At 46.8% G+C, this 25,059-nt stretch overlaps 2 long non-coding RNA genes across 2 annotated transcripts in view; one reads left to right on the top strand and one right to left on the bottom strand.

The window, feature by feature from the left end:
* LOC309342444 overlaps positions 1-10,383 on the bottom strand; it is a 70,123-nt gene extending 59,740 nt beyond the window's left edge. Inside the window, exon 1 of the long non-coding RNA XR_014156821.1 lies at positions 10,028-10,383. This is a non-coding gene — a long non-coding RNA (uncharacterized lncRNA). The remainder of the gene's footprint in view (positions 1-10,027) is intronic.
* LOC309342428 overlaps positions 1-25,059 on the top strand; it is a 259,920-nt gene that overhangs the window by 51,521 nt on the left and 183,340 nt on the right. Inside the window, exon 2 of the long non-coding RNA XR_014156804.1 lies at positions 22,560-22,820. This is a non-coding gene — a long non-coding RNA (uncharacterized lncRNA). The remainder of the gene's footprint in view (positions 1-22,559; positions 22,821-25,059) is intronic.

The raw sequence follows: 25,059 nt of genomic DNA, 5'->3' as shown, positions 1-25,059 counted from the left end.
GTCTTCTGTCATTTAGAAGGAAAATGCAGGTGGTCACCGCTACTGAAGTTGGGCATGTGCAGCAGTTGGCAAACCTCAGGAAAGGCACCTTTATGAGACTCTGACAGAAGACTGGGATGACTTTATTGCAGTGAGGTGGAATTTCTGCAAAACCCATGATCAGCAAGGCTAGTGTCACACAAGCAAGTGTGCAGCCTGACCACTAAATGGGTAAGAAGCCATTAAGGAGGAATCTAACAACTGTCATTTAAAGTAAAAAACAATGCCAGATAAGATACAAGGAAGGTTCTAATATATACAGTGAAAAAGGATTGAGTAAAAGTTGGGTGAAGAAATGGTGAGGTTTGGGGGCAGCAAAAGGTGATTGGGTTAGAAGACAAAAGAGCTAAGATTATGCAGATTATGCCTATAAATTGTGTCCTGATGGAAAGTTCTTGCAGACTCTCTGAACTCTGTCCAGCTCTGCATAACTGAATACATTCTGACCGACTGGGAATTTGACGTGAGCCTCTGCACTTTCCCAATAACAGCTTAAAGGAAAATACAATCTTAAACAAACACAGAAACACAAATAAAGTTGCAGCCCCAGTTAAAATGCCAACCTGCTCAGATCAATCAACGCAGAATGCATCAATCATCTCCCAAAGCAACTGCTCTATTCCGAACTTAAAAATGAAAAGTATAATGCTGGTGGTCAACACAAGAAGTTTAAAGACTGTCCAAAAAATTTTTACACACCACTGGGGAAGACAGGTGAACTAATACCAGTGTCCTGGAAGAAGCAAAGATCACCAGAGTTGAAGCAATGATTTTTCAACATCAACTTCGTTGGACTGGTCATGTTGTGTGGATGCCTGATGATCGTCTTCCAAAGCAACTACTCTATTCCCAACTTAAAAATGGAAAGCATAATGCTGGTGGTCAACAAAAGAGGTTTAAAGACTGTTTCAAGTCAACTTTTTAAAAATTAGTGTAAACACTGACAGCTGGGAAACACTGGCCTGTGAGCGCTCCAACTGGAGAACAGCCTTGACCAAAGGTGTCATGGGCTTTGAAGACACTCGAACTCAGGACGCAAGGGAGAAACGTGCTAAGAGGAAGGCACGCTTGGCAAATCCACATCCTGATCAACTCCCACCCGGGAACCAATGTCCCCACTGTGGAAGGACGTGTGGATCCAGAATTGGCCTCCACAGTCACTTACGGACTCATTGTTAAAAACGTGTTTGTGGAAGACAATCTTACTAGGCTACGAGGGATCGCCAAAGAAGAAGATAAAGCTTCCCACAAGAGGAAATTTGTGCTCTTGTGTTATCTTATGCAGAAGGATGTTCAGGTGGGCTTTGACCTAAATCTTTTCTTCGTAAAAATCTACCATACCGATTAAAGCTTGCAACCCTCCTTAAAGCTCATCCATGTTCCACCGGCCTCTGGAGAATCCTACTGACTTAGCGGCCAGGGCTGAGGGACCCATCAGCAGTCAGACACAGCTGCTAGGGTATGTCTTGGGGAAATGGGAAAGGCTTGGGAAGAGTGTCTTCGCTCAAATTCATTCTCTCTCTCTCTCTCTCTCTCTCTCTCTCTCTCTCTCTCTCTCTGGGCTCATTTGGGATGCAAGGAGGGAGCAAATGATTCTGCTCCTTAACAAGACAGATATTTGGTTTTTTTTTATGGAAGGGAACTGTCTAATGTGAGGAGGAGAGGTTTAAATATTCATCAGCTCCCTGTGCAAAGAACTCCATTTGCAGGGAAGGCAAACCTCTCTGGCATTCACTGCATTTCAAATGAAGGCTTTATTTAGAAGAGCTGTTTCCCCACCCTGGCTGAGCAAACATCTTATTACACTTTCGGAGCTCAGACAACGGAAACTGAGTCCCCTTGCTTGCTCTGAAGAGATTCGCATTATGAATAGTGCTGGGTGCTTAGAAGCCTGCTTTTGTTGTGGGCAAATGCAAGCAGAGTTCTCCACGTTTGGTGCCATCTGTGCCCGAGCCAGGACTTAGGAATGTAGGATGCCAACACAGACCTACTGGCTGGAGCTGATGCCAGCTGAAATGTTGGCTTTCCTACTCAAAATGTACCAAGCAAACACATACAAATATAGATAGGTAGCCGTGTTGGTCTGCCATAGTCAAAACAAAATAAAAAAATTCCTTCCAGTAGCACCTTAAAGACCAACTAAGTTAGTTCTAGGTATGAGCTTTCACAAAACAGAGAAACCAGTAGGAGAACATTTCAGTCTCCCAGGACATTCTATACAAGATCTCAAAGTAACTGTTCTATTACAAAGGAATTTCAGAAATAGACTGGAAAGAGAAGCTGCTGAATTGCAAATTATTACCAAACTTAAAACCATGGAGAGACCTGGTCTGAACAAAGACATTGGATTCTTATCTCATTATACATGACAAAGCCATTTTTCACCTTCTCACCCCTTGCTTTTTCCTGTAAGACCTATTGCAGTCGTTAAGAGTCGTCAACAGGCTCATCACAGCTATCTGCCAATCACCCATTCCCACCACCCTTCTGAGTAATACCCCTCCCCACCTTCTCACTATATAGAAGGGTCTGGAAACTTCTGTTTCAGTGTATCTGAAGAAGTGTGCATGCACACGAAAGCTCATACCTAGAACTAATTTAGTTGGTCTTTAAGGTGCTACTGGAAAGAATTTTTTTATTTTGTTTTGACATACAAATATGTAAACCACATGTCTGAAACTCACAGAAAAGCCCTGAAACCATTTTCTCTCTCCCAAAATGACCTCAAATATTTCTCTGCAAGGTCGAAGGAAATGGGAAATCTCCCCATGGTCTCTTTCCTCACAAATCCTGTCTCAAGGGCACATTTAAGATATGAATAGGGTGTGAGCCTGTGTCCTGTGGCCTGGATTCAGGAATGGAGTGGCCAGGATGCCCAGGTAATCCAATCAGGTAACCTGGCAGACAGGAAGAAACAACACACCCAGATTTACACCCCTTCTGTGATGTATGTATAACATTTCTGGGGGTTGGTCTTGAGCTACAGGGTGGGCAATTTCAAAGTCTATATAGGGCTTGCACATCTTTGTCTAGGGTCGTCCTCCTCTCTCCTGCATGTTGGGGGAGCACCCAGTTGCAACAGCTTTAATAAAGAAGTGTGCATGCACACGAAAGCTCATACCTAGAACTAACTTAGTTGGTCTTTAAGGTGCTACTGGAAGGAATTTTTTATTTTGTTTTGACTATGGCAGACCAACACGGCTACATATCTGTAACTGGAGCTTTAATAAAGATCAGGCTTATAGCCGCTTTGCTTTTGCATATCCTGGTGTGGTCTCTGTTCATTTCCTGACTGGTTTGAGCCTTAAAAGGTACACTCTCTCCAAAGGTCCAGTCTTCCTTGAGAAGATGAACCCTTTGAAGGGACCCCATTTTTATTCTTATTTCAGAGGTTACAGTGTGAAGCAATACTTTATCTGTCCTGAATCTTCCACAGGGAAGGTAGTGTCAACAGGTGGCTCCTGGCAGTTAGCTGTGGGTGTGGAGGAAATACGCAGGTTGGTGGCCCTCCCTGCCTCCAGAGTTCCATAGTTTAACTACGTACTGGATCAGTCCCAGCCCTCCTGCATCATGTCTAGTTTGGCTCCCCATTGCAGACACTTCATGCTCATTCATCCGGTAATGACACTAAGGACCACGGGGTGAAAATACCCATTTGGACACAGGTAGACAAACCCACATTAAATCTCCTTCACAAAGGACTAACTGGCAAACTGGTTCCTTCATCACTTTTAAACACTTCTCTGTGTGCCCGCTACAACTGAGGATGGACTTAGAAAGCCATCGAAGCAAATGCAATCGATATTCAATTTCACCGAGATAATGCAACAATAACATAACCGAGGAGCATTTATCAGAAACCCAAACAACATTAACAAACAGAAAAGCAGGAGTCCAGGTTTAAAGAGGCGTCGCACCACTGAACGCCAATGTCAAGCTGTTGTGAAAGTTAACACGCCATTGTTCTGGCCAGGTTGTGTTAGCAACTAGGTAACAGAGGTCTTGGCATCATTTTTTGCCTTCTTTGCAGGCAACGGTGGAAAGATGAGATGGAAACAACACTTTTGTGGAACTTGCAGTTTGACCATCATTTGCGGATGTTAAAGACAGCCAGTGTGCATCTGTTGGAGCAGTGAATTGGTCTTTGTTATAAGAAAAAACTACTCCTTTCCCCATTATGGGGTACCCAATGCCCGCATAGAGTCCTTATGTAGGTTCTCTATTAGTAGGAGAAAATAACAGAGGCCAAGCAGATAATATTGAGAAGCAAAGCAGCTGGTAAGCCCGATCTTTATTAAACTGTGGCAACAGGGTCCCCACTCACCCCACGCAGGAGGGAGGAGGAACCCAGAACAATGGTGTCCAAGTTCTTATATGGACATTTGAAATTGCCTCCCCTGTAGCTCAAGACCACCCCCAAAAAACATCAGACATACATCACAGAAAGAGGTGGTCCCCAGCAGAAATCAGAGTGTGTTGCTTCTCTCCTGTTTGCCAGGATACCTGATAATGCCTTACTATCTGATTGCCTTTTCTGGGTAGCCTGGCCATTCCTTGGAGATGGTAAATCCTTAGTTTCTGAATCTCTTATGCATATTGAGAGTATGCTCAGCTTAACAGATACAGTGATACCTCGGGTTAAGAACTTAATTCGTTCCGGAGGTCCATTCTTAACCTGAAACTGTTCTTAACCTGACGTGCCACTTTAGCTAATGGGGCCTCCCACTGCCACCGATTTCTGTTCTCATCCTGAAGCAAAGTTCTTAACCCGAGGTACTATTTCTGGGTTAGCGGAAGAAGAAGAAGAAGAAGAAGAAGAAGAAGAAGAAGAAGAAGAAGAAGAAGAGGAGTTGTTGTTTGGATTTGATATCCCGCTTTATCACTACCCGAAGGAGTCTCAAAGCGGCTCACAATCTCCTTTCCCTTCCTCCCCCACAACAAACACTCTGTGAGGTGAGTGAGGCTGAGAGACTTCAGAGAAGGGTGACTGGCCCAAGGTCACCCAGCAGCTGAATGTGGAGGAGCGGGGAAGCAAACCCGGTTCCCCAGATTAGGAGACTACCGCTCTGAACCACTACACCACACTGGCTCTCGCGGAGTCTGTAACCTGAAGCGTCTGTAACTTGAGGTACCACTGTACTTGCCAGACTGTATTTACAGGGAGGTGTTAGCCCCTGCAATTGGAAAGCTTTTCCCATTTCCTTCCTCCTTGCAGAGAAAAATATTTGAGGTCAATTTGGGAGAGTCAAATGGCTTCAGGATTGTTCTCGCGAACTATTTCAGACACGTGGCGTATATACTTATGTATATGTTTGCCTTGTACCTTTATGAACATTTATTTTTTATATATAAGACCTTAGAATTCCTGTAACAGTCTTCAATGTCTCTGTTCATTCTTGCTTCTAAAACCCAGATGTTGGAAGTAGAAATGCGGCACCAAACTGAAACAAAACTGAACCAACACACAAGAGTGTTGTGCTCATTTGAGGGAAAGAATTATGCCAGTGAAACACAGTGCGATAGCAAAATCCACCTCAAGCAAGAGAGAAAGGAGTTTCTCTCGCTCTCCCTCCATTCTTTCTTTTGGATTCTTCTTTTGATAGCAGTGCCACCAAGAGTCTGCGAGGCAGACCAGTGAGACATCAGATCCGAGAGAGAGGCAGGGAGGGAGCGCAAAGGAGCTTTGCAAAAAGCAAATCGCAAAGGGAGCCTTTTCCCTCTCTCAACTGGAGTCCAACAAATGAATTAGACTCTCCCCGCCCCACCCAATATTTCAGAAAGCAGAAAGCAAATCTCGGCTCAGAGGCCTGCCTGAGGGTTACATAACAAAATTCATTTGGGCAGCCAGTGAGTCAGCGCAGGAGGACTTTCCCAGAGCACTACGAAGGACACAGCAGCCTCTACCCCGCAAAGGGAAGAGTTGAGAGGAGCCAGGTGCTGCACAGCAACAGTTTAAGGCTGCAGATCATGCGCAGGAGACGGATTCACCCCTTTTTTATTCTTTCCAGTCTGGTTTAATCTGTTACAGTGGACGCTCGGGTTGCAAACATGATCCGTGCAGGAGGCACAGTGTTCGCAACCCGCAGCGTCACGTCTGTGCACGTGCGGGTTGTGATTCAGCTCTTCTGCACATGCGCAACCGCCCAAAGGTTCCGGTACTTCCGGGTTTTGGCGCGTCCGTAACCGAACCTGAAGCATCTGTAACCCGAGGTATGACTGTATAAGAAAAAACTGCTCCTTTTTCCCTTAGGGGTATCCAAGAGTCTGTCAAGAGTCCTTATGTGGGTTCTCTGTTGGTAGGAGAAAATAACAGAGGCCAAGCAGAGAATATTGAGAAGCAAAGCAGCTAGGAAGCCGGATCTGTATTGATCTGTTGCAACAGGGTCCCCACTCACCCCACGCAGGAGGGAGGAGGAACCCAGAACAATGGTGTGCAGGCCCTTGTATAGGCTTTTGAAATTGCCACTCTGTAGCTCAAGGCCACCCCCCAAAACATCATACAGTGGTGCCTCGCAAGACGAAATTAATTCGTTCCGCAAGTCTCTTCGTCTTGCGAGTTTTTCGTCTTGCGATGCACGGTTTTCCATAGGAATGCATTGAAAATCAATTAATGCGTTCCTATGGAAACCGCCTTCCCCCGACCTCTTCTGGCGGGCGGCATTTTAAAATCGCCCGGGACAGCGGAGGACTTCTCCGCTGTCCGGGCGATTTAAAAGCCCCTGGGAAGGCAAGCAGGGGGGACAAAGCCTTTTGCCCCCCCCCCGCCTTCAGAGGAGGTCCAGGACAGGCTTCGCGGACCTCTCCGCAAGCAGCGGGAGCGCTCCTTGCGGAGAGTTGCCAGCGCGCCCAGGCTTCGCGGCCCCGCCGCCTGGCTTCGGGACATCGTTCTGATGCCAGGCGGCGCGGGGAGGCTTTCTCGCCCCGCCGCCCGGCATCGGGACGATGCCCCGAAGCCGGGCGGCGGGGGGAGGCGTTCCTGCCCCGCCGCCCGGCATCGGGACGATGCCCCGAAGCCGGGCGGCGGGGGGAGAATTTCCCGCCCCGAAGGCGGGCGGCGGGGGGAGGCTTTCCCGCCCCGAAGCCGGGCGGCGGGGGGACGCTTTCCCGCCCCGAAGCCGGGCGGCGGGGGGAGGCTTTCCCGCCCCGAAGCCGGGCGGCGGGGGGACGCTTTCCCGCCCCGAAGCCGGGCGGCGGGGGGAGGCTTTCCCGCCCCGAAGCCGGGCGGCGGGGGGAGGCGTTCCCGCCCCGCCGCTCGGCTTTGGGACATTGTTCCGATGCCGGGCGGCGGGGGGAGACTTTCCCGCCTCGCCGCCCGGCATCGGGGCATTGTTCCGATGCCGGGTGGCGGGGGGAGACTTTCCCGCCTCGCCGCCCGGCATCGGGGCATCCTTCCGAAGCCCGGCGGCGGGAGGTGTCCCCGCCCCGCCGCCAGGCTTCGGAGGAGGTCCGAGGACAGCGGGGAAGACGAGCTGCGCTTCCCCACTGTCCCGGAGATTTCCCTATGGGCTGTCGTCTTGCGAAGCAAGCCCATAGGGAAATTCGTCTTGCGAAGCGCCTCCAAAACGGAAAACCCTTTCGTCTAGCGGGTTTTCCGTCTTGCGAGGCGTTCGTCTTGCGGGGCACCACTGTATCTACATCACAGAAGGAGGCAGACCTACAGCAGGATCCTGTCTGGCAGGAAACCTGTTAATGGGTTTACCTGGACAGCCTGACCATTATAAACAATTAATTCCTGAGTCCAGGTCACAGGCTCACCCTATTCATACCCAAATGTGCCCTTAAAGGCAGGATTTGTGAGCACAGAGACAATGGGGAGGCTTTTCCCATTTCCATCCAAACTGCAGAGGAATATTTGAGGTCACTGAAAGAATCAAAATGGCTTTAGGACTGTTTTCCTGTACTGTTTCAGACATGTGGTTTATATATTGATGTTTGTGTTTGCTAGTACAGTTATGAACATTTATTATGTATCTTAGATTTTATAATTCTCATAACAATAACAATGCCTATGGAGTGAAAGCAGCATTGTGTGACTGCTTGAAGGAGAGAGATAGTTTCACAGCACTATTGCTTTCCTCCCAAAAATATATTTTTTGTTAACGTTTTCTCCCTTGTCCTGGAATGAACTCCAGGAAGAAAGGAAGCAAGAAAATTCCTACAAAACATGGTCTGGCCGGTTTTCAGGGCAGAGGGCAGCACATCCAGGCAGTTTCCAAAATGAGAGCACTCTCTGCATTCAGGAGCAAAGCAATGCTCTTGGGGGGAGTTGCAGACATTTGTTTGAGTTTGGGTCCCAGTTCCAGGTGACAGGATGGACCCCTAAGGAGTGGGGAGTGGGATTCTTCTAGCGAATGGCCCTGGAAGAAACCCTGACTACATTTTCAGAGAAAGGCAATAATGCAAAGTGACAGCAGGAAAACACGGCTGGATGATTTGGAAATAAGGCAAAGGCAGGGAGCGCAGGACTATTAACCTCCTGTGGGTGGGTGGTGGGGAGTCTCCAGTTTCTTGATAATGCAAGTCACGCTCAGGGGCATTTCGGGATGTTACGGGGAAATCTAGGTGCGAGGCTGCTCAGTGCCCCAGCTGGTCGGGCAGAGCTCGCGGGTCCCTGCGGAATAAAGGAAGGAGTCCAGCCACCAGCCGGAGCAAATGGCTGTAGATCAAAGTTTATTGCACAACAGGTTCAAAGAGGAATTTTGAATCCCGAGGATGGGGTGACAAGGACTTTTAAAATTCCCACTATATCCCAGAATACAGTTCATACAGCATCAGTGCTACATCATTGCTACATCACTGACATGTGATTTCATGGGGGCATTTGACAAGGTGCCCCATGATATTCTCGTAAAGAAGCTGGTAAAATGCAGACTTGACTATGCTACCACTCAGTGGATTTGTAACTGGCTGACTGACCGAACCCAAAGGGTGCTCATCAATGGTTCCTCTTCATCCTGGAGAAGAGTGACTAGTGGGGTGCCACAGGGTTCTGTCTTGGGCCCGGTCTTATTCAACATCTTTATCAACGACTTGGATGATGGACTCAAGGGCATCCTGATCAAATTTGCAGATGACACCAAACTGGGAGGGGTGGCTAACACCCCAGAGGACAGGATCACACTTCAAAATGACCTTGACAGATTAGAGAACTGGGCCCAAACAAACAAGATGAATTTTAACAGGGAGAAATGTAAAGTATTGCACTTGGGCAAAAAAAAATGAGAGGCACAAATACAAGATGGGTGACACCTGGCTTGAGAGCAGTACATGTGAAAAGGATCTAGGAGTCTTGGTTGACCACAAGCTTGACATGAGCCAACAGTGTGATGCGGCAGCTAAAAAAGCCAATGCAATTCTGGGCTGCATCAATAGGAGTATAGCATCTAGATCAAGGGAAGTAATAGTGCCACTGTATTCTGCTCTGGTCAGACCTCAACTGGAGTACTGTGTCCAGTTCTGGGCACCACAGTTCAAGAAGGACACTGACAAACTGGAATGTGTCCAGAGGAGGGCAACCAAAATGGTCAAAGGCCTGGAAATGATGCCTTATGAGGAACGGCTAAGGGAGCTGGGCATGTTTAACCTGGAGAAGAGGAGGTTAACGGTGATATGAGAGCCATGTTCAAATATATAAAAGGATGTCACATAGAGGAGGGAGAAAGGTTGTTTTCTGCTGCTCCAGAGAAGCGGACACGGAGCAATGGTTCCAAACTACAAGAAAGAAGATTCCACCTAAACATTAGGAAGAACTTCCTGACAGTAAGAGCTGTTCAACAGTGGAATTTGCTGCCAAGGAGTGTGGTGGAGTCTCCTTCTTTGGAGGTCTTTAAGCAGAGGCTTGACAACCATATGTCAGGAGTGCTCTGATGGTGTTTCCTGCTTGGCAGGGGGTTGGACTCGATGGCCCTTGTGGTCTCTTCCAACTCCATGATTCTATGATTCTATGTCACAAAAGAGGAGGGGTAGACAGGGGTTACACTAGTTTTACCTTGACAAATGTCCAGGCAAGTCCTTGGTACAAGATTAGCATAAGCAGACATGGCAGGGCAAGACTCAGGTATAAGATTAGCATAGGCAAAGACCTCTGAGGTTCCACCACCCAAAGTGCAACAGAACTTCCTTTGCATGTCTGGACCCCTTGGCAGGTCTGGTGATGGGATTAGGCTTCCCTTGGCCAACAATCAGCTCGGCAATTGTCACCTCTGGGCACGTCCTGGGGTAGGATGTGTGTATACATGTCCTCAGGCTTGGGGAGGTAGCAGGGAAAAGAGTCGTTTTCCCAAGGGCAAAATAGTGCTGAAATGGAGGAAACTGTCAAAGGAGTTGATTTTATATTATTTTTAAAGCTAGGTAACTAGGTAACCCTGAGCTGTCAAGTCGAAAGGATACATTCAGGCATAATATCTGCAACATTTAACAATTTTAAAGATGTGCCCTCCCCCCGTAATTTCTGTAACAGGGAGAAACACACATGTCCAAAAGCAAAAGGCAAGTCACAGTTCCAGGAGGGAATTCCTGGGTTCGTGGTTGGAGATGGGATGGAGAGGAGAATGGGCCAGTGGAGGACACACCTTTGTTATAGGTTTAATCATTTATATGGCATCTTTGGGCCAAAAAGTAATGGCACCCCCAGGCAGCTCACAAATTATATAAAAGCAAACACACCCATGCAAACACATTAAAAATCTTACCATTTCAAATCAAACTTTGAAAGGCTGATATTGTGGGATCAAGTTCATGAATTTTGCTGAATTAGACTAAATCGTTTTAATTGGATTTTGAGTCAAGTTGCCATTAATTGTTCCTGAATTTCCCTTTGAATTATTTTGTTCTTGTTGTCTTCCTTAGTGAGACTTGCAACCCACTATTTTGAATAATGCTTCTTATGCAGTAGGGGGCACTGGGGTTGAGCTTATGGAACCAAGGGGGCAGAAACCATACAGTGGTTTGGGGATTTTTCGCCCCTGCATTTAGAAAGAAAGAAAAAAGAAAACACACACACAGGAGGCCAAAAGAAAGAACAGCTCTGACAAAACACCACATCAGAGATGGCACACAAGAAGGAAGTCACCCACGTTCTTGCAATTCTGGGTCTGGTGACCAGATGGGCAGCTTCCGCAGTCAAGGGCTGCAGAATGGGCGCTTTCAGACTTACATCACAGGATGTCTGCAATTGTCACTTAATGGAGGGCCTCGGAAGGAAACAATTCCAGGGTGAGAGACTACTCAAGAGCCTAGCTGGTCAGGGTGCAAGTCCTCCGCAGGTCCATGCGGTCAGTAAAAGGGAAGCTCTAGTCAAGTAATTTGCAGCAAAGCAGCGGTCAGTAGACTATGATCTTTATTGTTGCGCAACAGATGCCCCCAGGAGTGAGAACCCCCAGCATGGGGTGACGTCCTCTTTTAAAACTTCCCTTTCCCCCCCAGAATACACTTCGAGAGGCATCACTGATACATCATCACCACATCACTGGCATGTCACAAGTGGGGAGGGGTCTACAAGGATAACACAAGTCCAACATTAGGTCACTTTATCAGACCCCTTTCCCAACACCTCTCATGTCCCCATCACCAAAAGAACAATAAAGCTCTTTCCCTCTCCTTGCCCTCAGGACTGGTCTCGAGATGGGCTTTCAGAACACCGGATTTGCTCAGCTGCCTCTGGGGATGTCTAGTGTTGCCCCCCCCCCCCCGGTTGCTCCCTGGGTGGGGGGCCGTGTCCCTGCTCTTATGCTTGGGGAATTATGGCGGGATGCCCTGTTCCTGCTGCCTGCGTGACTTCCTGCTTCTTGGTTCATGGAGGGAGGTGGAGCCCAAATTCACCTTTCTGCAAGGGTTAAAATGGCACTGGAATGAGGAGAGTCGGTTAAAGTATGGATTTTCTATGAATTTATAAACCTCGGTATCTTCCCTGAGCTGTCAACTCGAAAGGATACACAGAGGCATAATATTTGTAACATTGTAACAAGTTTAAAGATGTGGGGGGGGGCATGTCATTTCCGTAACACCTTCAGTGGGGTTTTTAAAGAGAGGCTGGATGCCCTTCTGTCAGGGACTCTCTAGCTGTGATTCCTGCACTGCAAGGGGTTGGGCTAGATGACCCCTGGGGGATCCCTTCCAGTTCTACCATTCTAGGATAAGACCCATCTCTTTAAAAGGTGATAGATTGTTAACATGGAGAGAGTTACTGAGTGCGCTAATAACGTATTGATTTCATCCCGGGCAGGAGAAGAACACATTTTGAGAGTCTTTGCACTTCAAACCGCCACAGCCCAAGGCTGGCTTGCCTTGAAGTGGGGATGCCCTCATCCAGTCACCTGCAGCTGTGGGGTATAAAGATGGATGGTACCAATTATTTCACAAGAACAGCCGGCAGGACAAGAGAACAGATTGGGCAAGCTGGGTTCCCAAACAAGCACCAGTCGTCCCTCCCCTTTACAGCTGTCAAGAAAGCAGGATGCGTGTACGGTGGCCATGAAGCAGAGAACCCTGGCAGCTTATTTAACTTGTTTTAGAAAGACGTGCAGCAGCCCGTGATCCTATCCGCTGAGTGAAAGGAGGATAAGAAGCCCCAGGGATGGAGAGGCAGACAGACCTGCAGCTCAGAGGTTGCGCTGCTGCTTTGCATGCAACAAATCTAGCTGCAAGGCAGCATGCGGAGATCTGTGTTGACCATTGCAATACATTGTTAGTGTTGCATAATTATATGATTACAGTGGTAAGGTAAAGGTAAAGGGACCCCTGACCTTTAGGTCCAGTCATGGCCAACTCTGGGGTTGCGGTGCTCATCTCGCTTTACTGGTCGAGGGAGCCGGCGTTTGTCCACAGACAGCTTCCAGGTCACGTGGCCAGCATGACTAAGCCGCTTCTGGCGAACCAGAGCAGAGCATGGAAACACCGCTTACCTTCCTGCTGGAGTGGTACCTATTTATCTACTTGCACTTTGACATGCTTCCGAACTGCTAGGTTGGCAGGAGCAGGGACCAAACAATGGGAGCTCACCCCGTCGTGGGGATTCAAACCGCCAGCCTTCTGATCAGCAAGCCCTAGGCTCTGTGGTTTAACCCACAGTGCCACCTGTGTCCCGATTACAGTGGTACCGTGGTTCTAAAACTAAATCTGTTCCGGAAGTCCATTCCAAAACCAATGCGTTCCAAAACCAAGGTGCGCTTTCCCATAGAAAGTAATGCAAAACGGATTAATCCACTCCAGACTTTTAAAAACAATCCCTAAAACATGAATTTTACTATTCAGTGAGACAATTGATCCACAAAATGAAAGCAATAAACAATGTACTGCAGTCACACAATCAATCAGTCAGTAGCTGAACTGGGTTCCACACAGTCACAAAAACAAAACAAAAAACTGCAAAAACAAAAAGGCAAAATAAATAGCAAAAACAGTTAGACCAGCGTAACACTCAAATCAATGCTTAAAACAGAAGTGTAACTCTCAAAACGGAGTACATTCAGCTTCCCAAAAAAGTTTGCAAACTGGAACACTTACTTCCAGGTTTGCAGTGTTTAGGTTCAAAGTTGTTTGAGTAACAAGGCGTTTGAGAACCAAGGTGCCACTGTAGTGAGTAATCTTAGAAGGGGGATGGTTGTGATCACAAAGGAACCCGAATCTACCTCTACACCAATGCTTAAAGTGTTGCGATATGAGAACAACGCAGCTGCAAACTGGCAGCTTGGTGAAAACATCACACGATGTGACTAGCTGTGGGAAAGAATCTTCCCGGAAGTTCACAGGTTTCACAAAGCTTTGTTCAGTGTGTAATATGAGACCTTCCTGTTGCGTATGTAAAGGAAGTTTGAGTGACTTGCTAGAAGAAGTCTGAACTGATCGGACATGTTTTCTGTAGTGCTGTAAAGTCAGAAATAAACAAGATGCAAATAGACTTTCTGACTATCTCCTTTCTCTTGCTGGAATGCAAGGAGGGAGGGGGTGTGCATTTTCCACTCTGGGAGATGTCGCCTATCAAGATCTACCCTGGACTTGCGGGGATGCCAGCCAGCCAGATCACCGGTAAACAAGCTCCGGGAACCAAAGAGGGGGGCCAGCCTCTCTCGAGGGGGCTTGTTTTCCAACATAAAGTTCCACGTAGAGAGTCATTGTATCTCAGAGATGAGCAACTTCAAAGACTCAGGATAAAGTGTGGATCTTTGCTTTTCTTCACAAAAATATACATGATCAAAAGGACAGCAAAATATTAGCCTTCCTCCTCCAAGTTATCTATGAAGCTGCCTTATACAAGGAATCTGCCCTTTCATCCGTCTACTCCGTGACACAAATCTTGGCTGTGACCACATTTGGAATATTACCGGTATGTACAGATCTGGGGGACTTGCCTAAGAGAGAGAGACATTGTAGAGTTGGAAAAGGTTCAGAAAAGTGCAGCCAAAATGATTTAGGCTGCAGGGGTCAGCAAACTTTTTCAGCAGGGGGCTGGTCCACTGTCCCTCAGACCTTGTAGGGGGCAAGACTATATTTTTTTGGGGGGGGAGAACGAATTCTTATGCCCCACAAATAACCCAGAGATGCATTTTAAATAAAAGGACACATTCTACTCATGTAAAAAAAAAACACTGATTCCTGGACCGTCCGTGGGCTGCATTTAGAAGGCGATTGGGCCGGATCCAGCCCCTGGGCCTTAGTTTGCCTGCCTATGCGAGTCTGACCCAATAATACTAGTTCTCTTGCTGTGAAAGTGAAACACTGTCTTCCTGCGAGGAGCAACCTTCAGTTATTGGGCACCCAGCTTCTGACTCGACTTGTGTTCGTTCAATTTTTATGTGTTCTCTTACATCTACTCAGTCCCATTGATTTCAATGAGGCTTACTCTCAGGTGACGACAATTTTCAGCCACTTAACTGACATTTCTGTGACTCTTAAATTGTACTCTGTAACCTCATTTCTCTCCATTTATACTTCAATATTCAGAAGAGGCTTTTCGCTTCATTTTTTCTGTTTGTTTCATTTCTCACTGCCTGTACAAACAGATAATACATTAATCCTGGTTACTATGTCAACAGCAAATCATTTATATTTGGGAGCAGTGTATCCAAAAATCGCTTTACCAAGGAGAGCGAGGCAAGCAGAGGTTATTCCTACCAGATTCTCAAAATTGCCCTCTGAATTTTGAAGTGCAATATTCACTACCAGATACACCCTAAATATATTGAATTGCTGCTACTTGACATCCAGGGTTGTTTGTTTTTTTATATTTCACAGGCTACAATGGAGTTTAGCATTTGCAGAATCTGACGGTTGACCTGGATGCTTTCGTTGAGGTTTCTGCATTGCAGCCCTTCCAGCTCTCCAATCCCATGCTTCCAGCACCTCCCTACTCATGTGGTGCCCCCTTCGACTTTCTACCAAAGATCATATCAAAAGTTACCAATTCTCTAAAGTACACTTATTCTGAATTATTCTGCAATGAATTAAATGTGTAATAAAACAAGCCGGAATGGTTTTTGATTGAAACTGAATGGCTGAGATTCCTGCATTGCAAGGGAGTAGACTAGATGGCCCTTGGCCATTCTTTGAAAGAAAGGATTAGAGAAATTCATGGAGGAGAGGGCTATTGGGGGCTACAGCCACAATGGCCATGTTCTGCCACCATGTTGGGAGTCAGCAATGCTCCTGGAAATCCCAGGTAGGGGGAAAGTTGCTCTTGTGTCCTAAACTTGTGTCTTATTGGGGGCATCTCTTTGGCCACTTTGAGGACAGGGTGCTGGACTAGATAGATCCTTTTGGCTCGATCTGGCAGGCTTTTCTTACATCCCTTTTGGCATCTCAGAATATACTGATGTGTAAGAAGAGGTTTTCCCAGTAGTGATGTGTGGAAGTGAGAGCTGGACCCTAAAGAAGGCTGATCACCGAAGAATGGATGCTTTTGAATTCTGGTGCTGGAGGAGACTCTTGAGAGTCCCATGGACTGCAAGAAGATCAAACCTCTCCATTCTGAAGGAAACCAGCCCTGAGTGCTCACTGGAAGGACAGATCCTGAAGCTGAGGCTCCAAGACTTTGGCCCCCTCATGAGAAGAGAAGACTCCCTGGAAAAGACCCTGATGTTGGGAAAGATGGAGGGCACAAGGAGAAGGGGACGACAGAGGACGAGATGGTGGGACAGTGTTCTTGAAGCTACGAGCATGAGTTTGACCAAACTGCGGGAGGCAGTGAAAGACAGGAGGGCCTGGTGTGCTGTGGTCCAGGGGGTCACGAAGAGGCGGACACGACTAAACAACAACAAGAAGAGACCACCTAAAAAGCTGGGGGTCAGTCGACAAAGTCCTGCCTGCAACTAAGCCTGCAATTTTTCTGCCACTGGTAGCCCCGGTCGGCATGGAAGGACCATAATCAGGAGTGGAACAGAGTCGTAAATAGCATCTGACATGGCAAGCTCCGCATTGTGAGCTCAATAAATATGTTTTTCTGGGGAGACAGCGAGAGCAAAGAGATGCCAAGCCTTAATCTTGATGGAAGGTCCGTTTGGACCCAATGCATTAAAGAAATTGTTCAAGAACGTCTCATCCTTGGAAAAATATTGGTTCTGAGTGGCTGCCAATATCAGAGGGCGCCCCAGTAGTTTTCCATCATGGAAATGATGGGGGGTGGGTAACACTTTCACAATGGCTTCAAAGGACTGGGTTAGGGTACTCATATAATGGTTTTTCCCCTTTACAAAGTTGTGGGGGTTTTTGTCCCCCCCCCTTTTCCCTTTTTGCATCACTTTACTGCTTCATATTTGAATTTTTTTTCCATAAAAGATCAATAAATAAGAAACAGGCAGTTCCTTTTTAAAAAATAATCTTTATTAATTTAAATTACGCACATATACAAAGAATTTACAATCTCATACTACAAAAAGAAAATTAAAGAAAAAACAGTTAAGAAAAAAGAATAGAAGAAAATACAGAAAGAAGAAAGAAGAAAAAGCAGATTTACGTGCACAAAAAAACTTAATCTTCCTAATTAATACTTAAATAAACACTTAAATAAAAAAAGACTTCTGACAAAAAGAGTCTTCTAATCATCCTCATTGTACTGTATATACTGTCGTTTTTTCCACACGGTTTTATATTCTTTAATATTGTTCCCGTCTACTCCACAAAAAACAGGCAGTTCCTAGTACCAAGTGAGGATTGTTGGTGGAAGCACAAGGATGGAGCCAGCCGGGCTTCTCCAGGGAGGGAGTTTTAGAGTCTGAGAGGGTGGTGGGGTGGAGAGAAGGTCCTCTACCAAAGATTTCGGAGCCCAGGAAGGTTCATAGGGGAGAATAAAAAGCCGCCAATAACAAGATTGCGCAAAAATGTTCAAGCACATGTAACTGCAGATTACCAGCAAAGCAGAATGAACGCCATGTAAGCCGATTTAAAAGGACAAACACATTTTAGAAACTTGTTGCAACTTTTGTAATTTTCTGGAATATTTGAGGAAGTGACTGAAATGCTTTTTGTGTGTCAACTACTGTATAAATGCTTTGCACTTTGTACCATGTTCAGAGCACCCATAGCACAGATGGGCAAAGCCATTCTCCTGATAGGCATGTCGGAAAAATAAAATACGCTGGTGTAATTTTTAAAATGATTATCTTGTGGTTAGATTTCCTTCTAACTAGAGATCCCGATGGGAATGGGAAAACTCTGGCAGGTGAATCGACACAGAGGTTTTGTTCCTCCTCACTGTAAGATTTATTCCACAACTCAGATGCAAAACCTCTCTAGATTCCCACTGGGATCCAATGTGGCGTTCAGGAGAGAGGCGATGGCAATCTGCGAATTGGGTCCCTTTTATCAGCTCTTTTCTCGTTAGCTCTGCTCTGCAAAGGCCATTAGGATTATCACTCAGCCATTCAGTTCAAAATTAGCAGCGTGCAGGAAAAGAAGTTCAAAAAATTAAAAAAACTACCGCACTCTCCTTTCGAGTGTTTGTAGGTGGTAATTCAGTTCTGCCGGGGGCTACATAGGTAATCAAGAGCAGGATTGAGCCTGTTGACATAATACAGATAGTTTTAATGGAATTCTCCACACCCCTCCTTGGTTTTGACTGTTTAACAGCTGCAGCAAAGCAACTTGCCATTATTGCATCTTCAATTAAAAAGACACCGCAGAGAGATTTCATGCAAAAAGAAGAGAGAATATGTTACCTAGGAAGAAGAAAGCTCCGAGCAGCTGGGAACAGGGGCGATGTTAATTAAGGCTGCCAAGTTTAGAAGGGGAAGAGAAGGAGGGGATCCCTCTTTAAAGGAGAAAACACCAGATGTTTGGGTGGGCTGCAATGTAGCCATCCCAGCCCATGGTTTAAGGGTGTTGCATGGCGGCTCGGGGCTGGAGGAGGCCCTTCACTCCCTATAATTAAGAGGGAGAACATTAGGGAAGGTAATCCAACTGTAGGGGGAGGGGATAAGGGGGAAAGAGAGAAAAGCCATCACTGATGTCAGGGAACTGACATCGGAGCCAGAAGTGGAGGCAGGGCTCCCAAGCGATGCCGGAGAAGGGCCAAGCAGGGAGAGAGGGAACTCATCGGCTGGGGAAGGAAATCAGCGTAACACCAGGGATAAAGGGGGGCAGTTGGGGGAATCGGAGAGGGGTCTCCAGGACTCTTTGCTGGAGACCAGCGGGGAGAGCACAGGTCCTCCTCTGCCCACACCCACCCTGCGCAGAAGACTTCCACGCAGGGAAGGTAGGCGTAGACTTGGCGTCAAAGAGCTTCTGTGCTGGAAGAAGTTTAAGAAACACCCACTGACGGATTCTGCTAGCGACTGAACAGCCACGAAGTGAAGGGCTGTCCAGTCAGGAAAGGTTTAACCAGGCTACCTAGCCAGGCGTGGTGGCAACTTACACACGAGCAACCCCATACATTCATTACAACTGAGGATGTGCATAGCCAGCCTGGAAAACTTGCTCTCTATCATAGAACTGTCGAGTTGGAAGGGAGACCCAAGTCCTCTAGTTCAACCCCTTGCGATGCAAGAATACAACTAAATAAACACTCATAGGTGGTGTTACGGTGGGGGCCCACATCTTTATTATTACTTTTTTTCGAACAAATTTTTATTGTTTTCTTCATATAATCCTTTTTCCAACAATCCTTATTATCACAATATAAACCCTTTGACTCTGCCGAGTCTTGACTTCCCTCCCTCCCAGCTGCTGGTATATACATCACATACTTATTGCGTATATTATTGTCATAGCTCTACTATTTTACATTGAAGGTATTATTCCAGTCCTGCTAGTGTCTTTAAACTTTTAAAGGTCTCTTTTAAATATTCAATAAATTTACTCCAGTTGTTCTTGTATCTCTGGTCCTCACATGGTCCCGAATTCTCCCTGTCAATTTGGCTAATTCCGCAAAGTCTGTCATCTTCACCTGCCACTCCTGGATGGTTGGTAAATGTTGTGTTTTCCATTTTTGGGCCAATAGAGTTCTCGTGGCGGTTGTGGCATACATAAACAAATTCTGATCTTTTATTTTAATCTCTCTTCCCACTAAACCTAGCAAAAATGCCTCTGGTCTTTAAAGTTGTTAAATGTTACAAATATTATGCCTGAATGTATCCTCTCAACTTGAAAGCTCAGGGATGTTGTTGTTGTTGTTTTGTTGTGTCATGCAGAGAGGGAGGAGAGGAACCCAGAACAATGGTGTCCAAGTTCTTATATGGACATTTGTTTGTTTTTTAAAAAATAATATTTATTAAAGTTTCAACAATTACAGAAAGAAAAAATAAACATACCACATTAAACAAAAACAAATCAATACACCACAATATAAAAAAAAGAATGAAGAAAGAAAAACAGAGAAATAAAACCCATTGAACAAAAACAAAAATGCAAAAATAAATAAATACTTCAGATCTCCTCAATACTATTCTTTCATTAGCTTATTTCCTTGACCTCCTCACACCTCCCTTTTTTGTATTCTAGGTCAATTATCTATTTCAGCAAATCCTTTCCCTCTTTTAAAATTTTTGTCCTGTAAATTGTCTTAATATAATGTAACTTTACTTTCCTCCTTTCACCAATTAACAGTCAGTTATTCCCAAATCCTTTGTATCATTCCTACTAAAATCATATAATATTATTCCAACATCCTTCTAACAAATACTAAATTTACAGTGTTTCTGTAAATAGTCTTTAAACTTTTTCCAATCTTCTTCCACTGACTCTTCTCCCTGGTCTTGGATTCTGCCAGTCATTTCCGCCAATTCCATGTAGTCCATCACTTATATGGACATTTGAAATTGCCTCCCCTGTAGACCAAGACCCCCCCCCCAAAAAAAAATCATCCATACATCACAGAAGGGGTATAAGCTAAGACACACACACACCCGATACATCATACCTATATGATCATACCTAAAGGTGGTCAACAACAGAAATCTGAGTGACTTGTTTATCTCGTCTGACAGGTTACCTGTTTCATGGTCACTTGATTGGATTTCTTGGTTACTTGATTGGATACCCTGGGGATCCTGGCCAGTCTTTTGTAGTGATGAATACTTAGTTCCTGTGCCAGGTCACAGGCTCACCCTAATCATACACAGATATACTCTTAAGACAGGATTTGTGAAGGAAAAGACAATGGGGAGGCTTTTCCATTTTCCTTTGACCTTGCAGCAGTGGCGTAGCGTGGGTTGTCAGCACCCGGGGCAAGGCAAGTAATTTGCGCCCCCTAACCCGTGGATTTGCGCCCCCTAACCCGTGGATTTGCCCTAACCCCAGATGTTGCGCCCGGTGCGGCCGGCCCCCCCTGCACCCCCCACGCTACGCCACTGCCTTGCAGAGAAATCGTTTGGTAAGTTTGGGAATCAAAAATGGTTTCAGGTCGGTCTTCCTGTGCTGATCTATGTACGTGCTTGGTTGGTACATTTATGAACATTTAACATATATCTAAGACCTCAAAATGCCTATCACAGCAGAGATGGCATTAAAAGAGGATCAGCCAAATTCATGGAGGAGAAAACTATCAATGGCTACTAGCCTTGAAAGACCCTGCAACTATAAAAATCATCATATAAACCCCACAAACGCATCCGCTACCCAAGATGTATGTTGTTATAAGAATTCTAAGGTCCCAAATACAAAATAAATGTTCATAAATATACAAGGAAAACACATACATAAGTATATAAACCACGTGTCTGAAATAGTACAGGAGAGCAATCCTGAAGCCATTTTGACTCTCTCAGTGACCTCAAATATTCCTCTGCAGTAAGGGAGGCAAATGGGGAAAGCCTTCCCATTGTTTTTTTGCTTACAAATCCTGTCCTTAGGGAGTGTTTATGTATGAACAGGGTGAGCGTATTCAGGAAACTAAAATATTGATCATCACAACAGAATAGCCAGGCTGCCCAGGTAAAGCAATCAGTGACCACTATCAAGTATCCTGGCAAACAGGATTACTGCTGTAGACCCGCCTCCTTCTGTGATGTATGTATGATGTTTTTGGGGGTGGTCTTGGTCTACAGGGTGGGAAATTTCAAAAGTCTTTATAAGGCCTTGTGCGCCACTGTTCTGGGTTCCTCCTCCCTGTGATGGGAATTTTGAGGTCTTAGATATATGGTAATGTTCATAAGTGTACCAACCAAGTGCGTACATAGATCAGCACAGGAAGGCCAACCGGGAACCATTTTGATTCCTAAACTGAGCAAATGTTTTCTCTGCAAGGTCAAAGTGGGAAACCTCCCCATTGTCTCTTTCCTCACAAACCCTGTCTTAAGGGCACATTTAAGATATGAATAAGGTATGAGCCTGTGACCTGGCCCAGGAACTAAGTATTTATCATTACAAAAGACTGGCCAGGCTCCCCAGGCAATCCAATCAAGTAACCTGCCAGACAGGAGATAAAGGACAGGAGAAAAACAACATTTAAATTTCTGTTTTAGACGGCCTTTTTTGAGATGTAGGTGTGATGTATCTGGGGGGTGGTCTTAGGTTACACCCCTTCTGTGATGTATGTATGATGTTTCTGGGGGTGGTCTTGATCCACAGGGTGGCAATTTCAAAAGTCTTTATAAGGCCTTGTGTGCCACTGTTCTGGGTTCCTCCTCCTTTCCACCGTGTGAGGGGAGCACCCTATTCCAACAAATCAATGAAGATCAAGCTTACTAGCTGCTTTGCTTCTCAATATTCTCTGCTTGGCCTCTGTTATTTTCTCCTACCACTAGGGAACCCACTTAAGGACTCTATACGGGCTCTTGGATACCCCATAAGGGAACAGGTGCAGTTTTTTTCTTATAACAATGTAGACTAAGAGAGACTTTCAGCCAGGGCCGTCTTAAGCATATCCGGCGCCGTGGTGCAAAGATCCATCCGGCAGCCCTCCCCCTTTCCCAGAGGTGCTGACCTTTTTGTAGGGAAGACAGCTGTGATGGCCTGGGATTCGGACTCGGATGCTGAACCTGAGGAATCCCAGGCTGCACAGGATCCCCCGCCTCCAGAACCAGCTGAGCCGGGGCTGGGGCTTGAGCCTGAAGGGTCCTCACCTGTGCTGGATCCTCAGGTGCAGGCACCAGCTGAGCCTGCTCTGGCTCCTGAGGGGGTGGAGGACCCATTGCCTGCAGGTGCTCCACTCTCAGCCCCGTCAGGGGAAGCTGAGGTTGCCTCTGGGTCCGGTAACCCTCCAGCCTCTCCTGAGCTGCAGAGGCTCAGGGCAGAGAGGCGGAGGGAACTAAGTTCCCGCAGGAGGAGTGCTCACCTCCAGGCCAGGAGAGGCGAGTCACCAGAGGATTGGGGCCGCCCTATGCCTCGGGGCAGATAAAAGCCAGCCAGCCCCAGTCCCAAGTTGCGGGAGCAACACTGTTGGTTGCCAGTGTAGCAGGAACCCCCCCACCCCAATCATTCTGTTTGTACAAACTTCATACACACTCACACTCACACTCACACTCACACTCACACTCACACTCACACACTACATACGCCACACTTCTGTTATAAATTCATAGAAAATCAACCATACATCAGAGTTCCATTTTTATTTTACTCCATATGACAAGGACTATCAAAAGGGGGTGGCTTGGTTCTGGTCAGCCATAATCCCTTCACCATCCCAGCACATCCACAGGAGCCCTGCCCAGTTGCTATGCCAACCCTGATGGTCCTAGACAGAAGACAATCAAGATCACAAAGAACTTGCATATGGGAGCGGATTCAGCATGGACTGAAACAAAGGACAATGATCAGATCTTCCCTCTGGGGGCAGGAAACTGCAAACTCCCCTTTGTCTCCTGGAAGTGACTCATGGGGAGGGGGAGAGAAGGGAACCAGCCAGGTGACAGGACACTCAGGTGACCACCGCAACTCCTCCCTCAACCCCTCCTTTCTGTAATGTATGCATGATGTTTCTGGGGGTGGGCTTGACCTAGAGGAGGGGAATTTCAAAAGTTTTTATAAGGTCTTGCACACCATTTTTCTGTGTCTTTCCTCTCACCTGCAAGTGAGGGGAGCACCCTGTTGCAACAGTCAATAAAGGCCAAGCCTACAGACTGCTGATTTGCTCCAATTTACTCTGGTTGGTGTCTTTACTTTTTGTCCAAGGGAGCCCTCAGATTTTTCCGGTAACACCAGTTCCTGCCTGAACCCTGTCCTGCCGGATCTCCTGACCTCACCCGCCTTGGACCCAGCTTCAGCTTTGACTGACTGCCTCCATCCTGCACCCTCGACCTCGGACTGGACTCGGACCTCGCCTCACGGTTAACCCACGGGACCAGCACAACAGTGCTGCCAGTGATGTGCCCAGCTTTGCGGGGCTGGGGGAGGCGGGCAGCGGCTTGGGGGCAACTCCTTTGGTGGGGAAGAAGCAGAGGCTGGACGCTGTGGCTCCTGGTTCAGCTGGCCGCTTCGTGCCACGATGGCCACAGCAGCAGAGGCTCTGGGCACGGCATGGCGGAGGTGGGCGAGGGCGGCGAGCTGATGTCAGGAGGTGCCACATTCAGCCTCCACCTCTCCGCTGGCGCCCTCCAGAACCTGGCACCCTGGTGCCCTGCACCATTAGCCTCTATGGGTAAGACGCCCCTGCTTTCAGCTTAATAAAGACGTGTGTGGAGAGCTTCATCCACAACTTTGCACAGCAGTGGAACCGGAGGGTTAATTCTCTCCCGCCACAGTGAATGCATCCTGATAGGTAGAGACAAAGCAGGGAAGAGAAATCCGTAGTTTTGGTTCAGCTTGGCTCACTAGACATTGTGGAACAGGAGGAGATAAGATAAGGCAGACTCACAGACTCTTTGCTTTTAAAGTTTCTCGCTCCATCTAGAGGCTGAGCTTATCTTCATGCCATTTAAAACACCTCTATTAAAGAGGAAGGAGGAAGAATTAGGGCACTGCCCCCCCCCCCCGCTCCTTCAACCCACACATATTAGGGGTGAGTGGAGCGCGAGGGGTCAGGAGGGCCTGCCGGGATAAGCCATCCCATCCTCAAAGTGGACTGCCTTAAAATATCCAAAATTTGAAAGGCTGGCTACGATCTGAAGGAAAGTGGCTTAGATAAGGAGCTGGAAGCCGAGGCAGGAAGAGAAGAACCTGCGGTTTAAGATCAGCAATTTCGTGGTGTGCAAACTTTGGTAAAGCTTTGAACTTTGCACTCTCAACATCTCTGGAGCCAGCATTAAGTACGGCTGGTAATTCTAGGATTAATTGTTTTCTAAACAGCACCCCCACCCCCGTCTGCCCCAGAACTGGTTCCGAAACTGAATGTTCAGAGTCCTTCTCCAGGTGCTTTCCGAATTGCAGAAATAGCAGTAATGCACCCTGCTAAGAGTCTTCTTAGTCAATATACTGGGAGATAAGATTTGTTTGTTCAGAAAATGCCCCCCAGGCAGCCTATAAGCCTGCCTGCTCCCCTCACACGCAGGAAAGGAGGAGGACCCAGAACCCAGGTGTGCCCGCCCTTATACAGACATTTTAAATTGCCCGCCCTGGAGTCCAAGAGCACCCCCAGAAACATCATACATACATCACAGAAAGGGCGGTCTACAACAGAAATCTGAGTGCATTGTTTACCTCCTGTCTGGCAGG

Source organism: Podarcis erhardii (genome assembly GCF_964252035.2).
Source record: "Podarcis erhardii genome assembly, chromosome: 5".
Lineage (NCBI taxonomy): Eukaryota > Metazoa > Chordata > Lepidosauria > Squamata > Lacertidae > Podarcis > Podarcis erhardii.
Note: the sequence above shows the minus strand (reverse complement) of the source record. Positions and strands in the feature narration are given on the sequence as shown.